The sequence below is a fragment of the Myzus persicae genome, unplaced genomic scaffold (assembly GCF_001856785.1).
Source record: "Myzus persicae strain clone G006 unplaced genomic scaffold, MPER_G0061.0, whole genome shotgun sequence".
NCBI lineage: Eukaryota > Metazoa > Arthropoda > Insecta > Hemiptera > Aphididae > Myzus > Myzus persicae.
In genome coordinates, this window is record NW_019102587.1 from 338737 (window position 1) to 346801 (window position 8065).

An 8065-nucleotide genomic window follows, 5' to 3' on the forward strand; every position below is an offset into this window, starting at 1 on the left:
AAACATATGAAGCTTAAATAATTTAAAAAAAGATATTGCTTTAAGAAAGACGTTTCACCTGAATGCGCGGTCTCCAAATGTTCAAATGCATCTTACAAGTGTGAAACATATCAAATTTTAGTTAAGCAGTTATCATTCATCTTCGTTGATTCCAAATAATAATTATTAATAATAATTAATTCCAAATAAAAACTCTAATATTAAAACTTTCATTGCTAAATGAGATCTGCTCACATTGATGAGCACTTGTAACACGGGGCCAACACATGCTCATAAAATATTAATACTAACTAGTTACTTCTTAAATGCACATCCAATCATACTTTCAAGTTGATGCACATATAAAAGTCTTTATCGCCTTCAGCATATGTTGTATGCTTCAAGTTGTTTCAAGTTGTAATAATTAAACAAAAAAAGTTCAACTTGGTAGGCGGACACAACAATAGAAAAATAAATAAGGATCTTTTTATTCTAAGGGTCCCACTTAACCCTCTGTAAGTCGCGCGCCAAACGGGGGTGATTAAACTAGCACCCCCCATACTGAAAAACTCGCGCGACTATGCTGTTAAAACAGAGGGTTAAATAAGTCATAAAAAGGTTAGTACACCTAAGGGCTATGGATAGTTGAAGCTGTGGTGATGATAGTACGCTAGCGGTAGTATACTATCATCCCGGTTCGAGTGCATTGCCATGATCTTTTCCTACTAACTACCAAGGTATTCGATATTGTATAAGCATAACAATCAAAGAAAATATTTAAATATTACCAAGATAAATTAGAACATAATGAAGTATCATAATTTGTATCCACAATTTTAAAGCCAGTCGGCTAGCGTTGTACCAGTACTTATAATTAATAATAATTTAAATGCAGTCAACACTAATTAGAGATTTATCTATCACAAAAATGAGGAGTTATTGTGAGGTTTTCTGTAATTATTTATTCATTAGTTTTTATATAATATGGTTTAGTGTATTAAAATAATATTGTCTTAGCATTCCAAATATGTTTTTTTCTCACTTCATTCCACATTAAACTTAATCTACTTTTTCCAACAATTTTTCCAAGGCCAAAACAAAAATGTAAATATGATTATATAATAATTTTTTGTATACTTCTTCAAAATGTATACTAGTTACAGTTTGAAACACAATATCATTTTAATTAAAACATTAAACTATTTAAGGCAAAAATAACTTTAACGTAAAAATATAGCCCTTGGGCACTTTTCACTTTAATTTTTTGTATCCATAATAACTTTCATTCAATTAACACACTATTTTATTGTACTAAGGGAAACTCTCATCATATTTTTTCACATTTTTTACTGATATTGTGGACTGCAGCTTTTAATATTTGTTTTTAATGCACACTTTTTCATACATTTTTTATTTTGATTCTTAAAAATCATTTGCCTGCGGGTGGCCATGATCCCCTTCCCATTTTTATTTTTAAATTTAAATTCTATCAAATTTTTTTATAATTTTTTTTATTTTGATTCTTAAAATTCATTTGCCTGCGGGCGCCCATACCCCCCTTCCCATTTTTATTTTTAAAATTAAATCCTATCAACATTTTTTATAATTTTTTTTATTTTGATTCTTAAAAATCATTGAAGAACATGTTTTAAAATTTTGATAACTAGTTAGTGCCTTATAAATAATCATTGTTTCATGATCTAATTATTGTAAATGAAGCTGTGAGTTTAGGAATACTGATATTGTATAGACTGCAGTCTTTAATATTTGTTTTTAATGTACATAATTTTATACATTTTTGTTTTTGATTCTTAAAATTTATTTGCCTGCGGGCGCCCGTGATCCCCTTCAATTTTTTTTTTCTGTAATTCAACTGTAGTTCAAATTTTTTAAAACATTTTTTAAACTTCGATAACAAGTTAGAGCCTTATAAAAATTCATTATTTCATGATCTAATTATTGAAAATAAAGCTATAAGTTTAGGAATACTGATATTGTAGACTGTAGTCTTTAATATTTGTTTTTAGTGTATATAATTGTATACATTTTTTTTTTGATTTTTAAAACTCATTTGCCTTTGGGCGCCCATGTCCCCTTTTCCCATTTTTATTTTTAAAATTGATTCTATTTCATATTTTTTTTTTAATTTGATTCTTAAAATTCATTTGCCTGCGGGCACCCATGCCCCTCTTCAATTTTTTTTCCACAATTTAACTCTAGTGCAATTATTTAAAAACATGTTTTTGAATTTTGACAAATATATAGTGCCTTAAAAGTATTCATTGTTTCATGATCGAATTATTGTAAATGAATGATTTTAGGAATTCTGATATTGTATAGACTGCAATGTGATCAATTTTCTTTTATATAGTCGAATGTTGAGTCTGAATAAAATGAAATAATGTAACCTTTTACTTAACATTATAAGTTTTGATAAATAGGTAATTTACATTTTTTGATCAGTGGCGCAACTGGGATTTATTTTTGAGGGGGGAGGGGGTTATTTATTTTATTTCATATATACAAGAATACTGGGCCCCTCTGAGATGACTCGTGTGGGGGCCCAGGAAAATATATAATATAGAGTAATGAGATCTATGAATCTATGATACATCTTAAGCACTTGATATTTGACTTTTAAAAAGCTGTGCGTCACTGTTTTTGATGTATTTTTGTAATGTATTAGGTATTTGTGTGGTATTTAAAATTAATTTAACACACAAGATATTAGATGGGTCAACTGTCATAGGCAGGTATGAAATTAACATTGTACTTACGCTTAAATGTTTTTTCTTATATTAGAGTTTGAACGTGAATCCACCTTGTAACACTTTGTATCGACACGACTTGAGCACTTCAATTTCAGCTTCTTGTAAAAAAAATTATCCTCAATGACTCTTAATACTTAAAAATATTTTTGATAATTTGGCCAGGGTAAAATTGGTTCTTCTAAATCTGCAACCTGATCGACTTCGGTTGAAGAATCACAATCACTAATTGTATTACAATTTAAAACAATTTAAACAATGAAAACAAGAGTATAGTACGGTTGATGCAATACAATTATTAACAATCTGTAGGAACGTCAAGCAGACAACAGCGAACACGATAAGAATATAAATACGAACCCAAGTAGTAAGTAATAAATATTACAATACTGTAAAACAGCGTAGGGGGCTATACATGCAATATTGTAATACGGTGGATGACAGTTGTCCGAAAAATGATAAGAGTGGTTGTTCTCTGGACTATAACTGGGGTTACACTGTGACCAACTTGAGGTGGGGTTGCACAGCAAGTCGAGGGATAGTTTCGATTTGCGGAGCGGAGCGACGGCGCCGAGGAGCGTAGCGACGAGTGCCGCTAACAAGGCATCACTGTAAATTATTTCTTATTAGTGGGGTCACTGCTGGATCTCTGGTATATGCTGGTACGAGCAAAGAAAAAGTTCTGAACTCTAAGGTCTTCTCAATATCGCACACCGCGGTTTACAATTTTTAGTTTTTTAGTTTTTACTCATCAGTTATCATGTAGATGCAGTTATCTCTATACGAAAAATGCAAATATGTCGAGTAATTTAATATAATCATAGTCTCATAGAACAATATAATATCGGCATAGTTTATGTTCGAAGTAATCGATATCGGAGCAGTATTATGATGGACAATGAAAATTTTTTTGGGAGTAACACAATGTCGTAGCAGTATATAATCGAAGAAATGGTGACAATTTGGTGCTATCCCAATTCCCAGTCACCACATTGCAGGCCATCACGATTTAATTTCCACAAATTGTATTTTATAGTTATTAGTCATTGTAGATAGAACTAATAGAAGGAAAAACAATGGTTATAGTCAACAAAATATTATTGACTGTTTTATCGCTATTTTTACTTATCGTATTATATTTTTAATTTGACCGTCCAGTATCAACGACTTGTAGCAGTCGTCAACATCAACATGTAGACTTAAAAAAAGAAATAAAACAAATCAATGTTAGGGGAGTAAAAATTGTATCTTATATTACTATCACGACTGCCGACTGGGAAATGGAAACTGCATCAAATAAAAATTATGTTCCGGAAATTGATCTTTACCCAATCGAAATTTTTGTTGCAAGGTGGTTTGCACGAAAGACAACAACAAGATTTGCGGTGGACTGTCAGACCAGGACGCCGTACGGCGACATGTTCTCGTTAGGCCGCAACGACCTGCTTTTCAGCCAGCAATACTGTGGACAGAGCAAGATGATACGATCAACGGCGGAAACTATGACATCCAGCAACAGGCATACTAGCAAGATCAGGTAAAGCAATAAGTACCTAATAACGCGTTCGAACACGGAACACTTTTGCATTTTTGCTGCCGGCACTTATCATTAAGACCCTTCAAGCTGCGCTGCGGCGTAGAAACTTCAATGAACGGCGCTATTCCTCCTATAGCAGGGGTCACCAATTAATACTTTCCGTGGGCCACATTAAGAATTCGGAAAATTCCCGGGGGCCATAAAAATGCAAAGCATGCACATAATATTTATTGTAATATGCCGATTGGCCAAAACTAATGTACAAAGATAAGATATTATCGGCATTTTTTCTCCTTGTCTGCGGGCCGGTTACAATTCATCAACGGGCCGGATGTGGCCCGCGTGCCGCCATTTGGTGATCCCTGTCCTATAGCGAGCCACCGAGTTCACCGGTAATCTTGACGTCGGCCCGGTTGTTTAATTGCGCTAGCCCCGGTGAAAATCTCGTGTGATCGCGAGACTTATGTTTTTGTCGTTGCTGCAATCAGCCGGCATCATCAGAATCATAAGCAAGAAATCGATTTTTTGTTTTCCGTCTTAGAATGACCGCACACTGGTAAAGCAAAATTGACTGAAGAAATGTGAGTCATATTTAGTCAGTTTGCTTTAGTCATAATACAGCATTGTTGTCGCACACTAGATAAAACATAGTTAGTCAAATCAAAGTATATCAAGTAGTCGTCAAAATGTCGTCCGACGAGGAGGACAATGCTATTCCTATTTTATGGTTTCTTTTAAGATAAATTGAACAGGAAGAAAATAAAAAAAAACTTTGGGTTCATCCTTTGAACTTGAAACGAACTGAAAATAATACAATTAAATGTTTTATTCATGAACTTCGAAATGACGAATGTAAATTTAGAAATTTTACACGAATGAGTACGGACACGTTTGATCATATTCTAGAAATACTTAACAATGAAATTCGAAAACTTGATACTAATTTCAGAAAATGTATCACTCCGGAAGAGAAATTATTGGTGACATTGAGGTAAGTCAATAATAAATTCTAAATAATTGGATATTAGAGCGAAGCATAGCGAAATAATGTATTAATTTTACAATGATGTGCTTTTTACTTTTTTTTTTATTAATTTTTTTATTTTTACAAGACATTTACAATCTATTCATAGAAAAAAAGGTAAAATTGAAAAGAGTAATAAGCATGAAAAATATGATGGAAGCAGCCACCCATTGATGAACTCTACCTATTCTGTTTCAGTTAAGTAAGGGCATTTTCTAAAATGCATGCATTTAGCAGGTCACGACACCAGTTACGTTTAAGACGTCTAGCGGGATTGCCCGGAATCGAAGAGATTGCTAGATTTGATAGAATTTAAATTTAAAGATAAAAATGGGAAGAGGGCATGGCCGCCCGTAGGAAAATGAATTTTAAAGATCAAATTAAAAAAAATGTATGAAAAAATGTACATTAAAAACAAATATTAAAGACTGCAGTCTACAATATCAGTATTCCTAAACTCTTAGCTTCATTTACGATAATTACACCACGAAACAATGCATTTTATTAAGGCACTCACTTGTTATCAAAGTTTAAAAAATGTTTTTAAAAATTTGAACTACAGTTGAATTACAGAAAAAAAATTTGAAGGGGATCATGGGCGCCCGCAGGCAAATGAATTTTAAGAATCAAAATAAAAAAAATTATAAAAAATATTGTAGACTTTAAATTTCAAAATAAAAATGGGAAGGGGGCATGGGCGCCCGTAGGCCAATGTATTTTAAAAATCAAAATAAAAAAAAATATAAAAATATATGAAAGAATATTGATTTAAAAAAAAAATGGGCAGGGGCGCATGTGGGCAAATTTATTTTTAAATATCAAAATAAAAAAATTATAAAAAATGTTAAAAATAAAAATGGGAAGGGGGGTATGGGCGCCCGCAGGCAAATGAATTTTAAGAATCAAAATAAAAAAAATTATGAAAAATGTTGATAGGATTTAATTTTAATAATAAAAATGAGAAGGGGGGCATTGCGCCCGCAGACAAATGAGTTTTAAGAATCAAAAAAAAAAAAAATATGAAAAAATATGAAATAGAATCAATTTTAAAAATAAAAACGGGAAGGGGGGTATGGGCGCCCGCAGGCAAATGAGTTTTAAAAATTAAAAAAAAAAAATGTATAAAATTATGTGCATTAAAAACAAATATTAAAGACCGCAGTCTACAATATTAGTATTCCTAAACTCATGGTTTCATTTACAACTATTCCATCATGAAACAATGAATTTTTATATGGTACCAACTTGTTATCAAAATTTAAAAAATTGAACTAGAGTTCAATTATAGAAAAAAAATTTGAAGAAGACTATTGGCGCCCGCAGGCAAATGAGTTTTAAGAATCAAAAAAAAAAAATATGAAGAAATCTGAAAAAAAAAACCAATTTTAAAAATAAAAATGGTTAGGGGGCATGGGCGCCCGCAGGCAAATGAATTTTAAGAATAAAAAAAAAAAAAAAAAATGAAAAAATGTGAAAAATGTGATCAGAGTTCTATCGACTTTACCTCAGGACAATAAAATAATGTGTTCATTGAATGAAAGTTAGTGTGGATACAAAAAATTAAAGTGAAAAGTGCCCAACGGCTATTTTACGTTAAAGTTATTTTTGACTTAAATAGTTTAATGTTTTAATTAAAATGATATTGTGTTTCAAACTGTAACTAGTATACATTTTGAAGAAGTATACAAAAAATTATTATATAATCATATTTACATTTTTGTTTTGGCCTTGGAAAAATTGTTGGAAAAAGTAGATTAAGTTTAATGTGGAATGAAGTGAGAAAAAAACATATTTGGAATGCTAAGACAATATTATTTTAATACACTAAACCATATTTTAAGTCAAAACTAATGAATAAATAAATACTGAAAAATTCACAATAACTCCTTATACCGTCAACTCTCATTATTTCTTAATTAACATTTTGTTATATTTTTTGATACATTAGAATTTTTAAATAAGTTTTTATAATTTTTTGTGATAGACAAACCACTAATTAGTGTTGACTGTATTTAAATTATTATTAATTTTAAGTACTGGTACAACGCTAGCCGACTGGCTTTAAAACTGTATATTCAAATTTTGATAATTAATTAGGTTCTAATTTATCTTGGTAATATTTAAATATTTTCTTTGATTGTTATGCTTATACAATATCGAATACCTTTGTAGTTAGTAGGAAAAGATCATTGCGATGTACTCGACCAGGGATGATAATATACTACCACTAGTCTACTATCATCACCACAGCTTCAACTATCCATAGCCCTTAGGTGTACTAACCTTTTTATGACATATTTAACCCTCTGTCTTAACAGCATAGTCGCGCGAGTTGGACAGTGTGGGGGGAGGGGGGTGCTAGTTTAATCACCCCCGTTTGGCGCGCGACTAACAGAGAGTTAAGTGGGACCCTTAGAATAAAAAGATCCTTATTTGGTTTTCTATTTTTGTGTCCGCTTATCAAGTTGAACTTTTTTTTTATTTTATGATTCTTAAAATGCATTTGCCGGCGAGCGCCCATGCTCCCTTTAACATTTTTTAAATTTATATCTTATTTAAGTTGATTTCTTGTTATTTACATTTTATGAACTTTGGAATATAGTAAGTGGTTTCAAAAAAAAAAATTGTTTATTGAACTAATTGTTTTGAGTATGATTTTCGGTCAATGAATTTGAATATTAAGTTGAACTTTTTTTGTTTAATTATTACAACTTCAAACAACTTGAAGCACACAATATATGCGAATAGCGATAAAGA

General features: G+C 31.3%; 1 long non-coding RNA gene across 1 annotated transcript; it reads right to left on the reverse strand.

Moving 5' to 3' along the window:
* Positions 1-2767: 2767 nt before the first annotated feature.
* Positions 2768-3149, reverse strand: LOC111032625. Its single transcript, XR_002604325.1, has 2 exons — positions 3027-3149; positions 2768-2934 (listed from the first exon to the last, which is right to left on the reverse strand). It is a non-coding gene; the product is annotated as an uncharacterized LOC111032625 (long non-coding RNA).
* Positions 3150-8065: the final 4916 nt, after the last annotated feature.